Source organism: Lepisosteus oculatus, chromosome 14, assembly GCF_040954835.1.
Source record: "Lepisosteus oculatus isolate fLepOcu1 chromosome 14, fLepOcu1.hap2, whole genome shotgun sequence".
Lineage (NCBI taxonomy): Eukaryota > Metazoa > Chordata > Actinopteri > Semionotiformes > Lepisosteidae > Lepisosteus > Lepisosteus oculatus.
Window position 1 is genome coordinate 47,959,070 of NC_090709.1, and position 724 is coordinate 47,959,793.

Below are 724 nucleotides of genomic sequence, written 5' to 3' on the forward strand. Positions count from 1 at the left end.
CTCATGTACAGCATTTGAGCCTTTAATTTTGAACTGTGTATTACAGCATGTTAATCATCAGTCATTAAAATGTTGGTATATTTTATGAAAGCAAGATTGCTCAGTTGGACAAAAGTACACAACCTACCTTTATCAGAAATATTTATGCATCAAAGCCTTTACTGAAGATATTACTAATAGTATTAATAATGGATGACTTTGGACAAGCTGTATACTCAAAGTATAATTTCTTTAGCACATTTGTACAAGCACTTGGAATCTGTCCAAGCCATACTTTGTCAGGCATTTTGTTTTACTTCAACGGGCATAAAAACTTCCTTGCTTTTAACAGGGCGTTTCATAATTTCTAACTACGAAAATGATTTAAAATGCGACACCTATCATGAAAAGAAAAAAATACACACCAGTATTCCATTTCTCCCTAAACATTGTAAGCTTCGAAGTCTTTAACTAACGTGATACCGGAGTCAACAAGCATACTTTTAGAATTTGATTAAAAGGGAATATAATATGGAATCGCGTATCTCAAGAATTTAATAACGGTATGATTATATCCGTGTACTGCGGCAGGGCTGTGTAGGGCTGTATCGCCTGCCTGTTCATGCGAGCTGTCTTGTAGCCTACTGGTCTAGGTGCGTGACTACCAGCTAGCAGGTTGTGTGTTCAAATCCAGCTGGTGCTGGACCTTCCAGCTTTATTTATTTATTTTTTAATCGCGTAACAT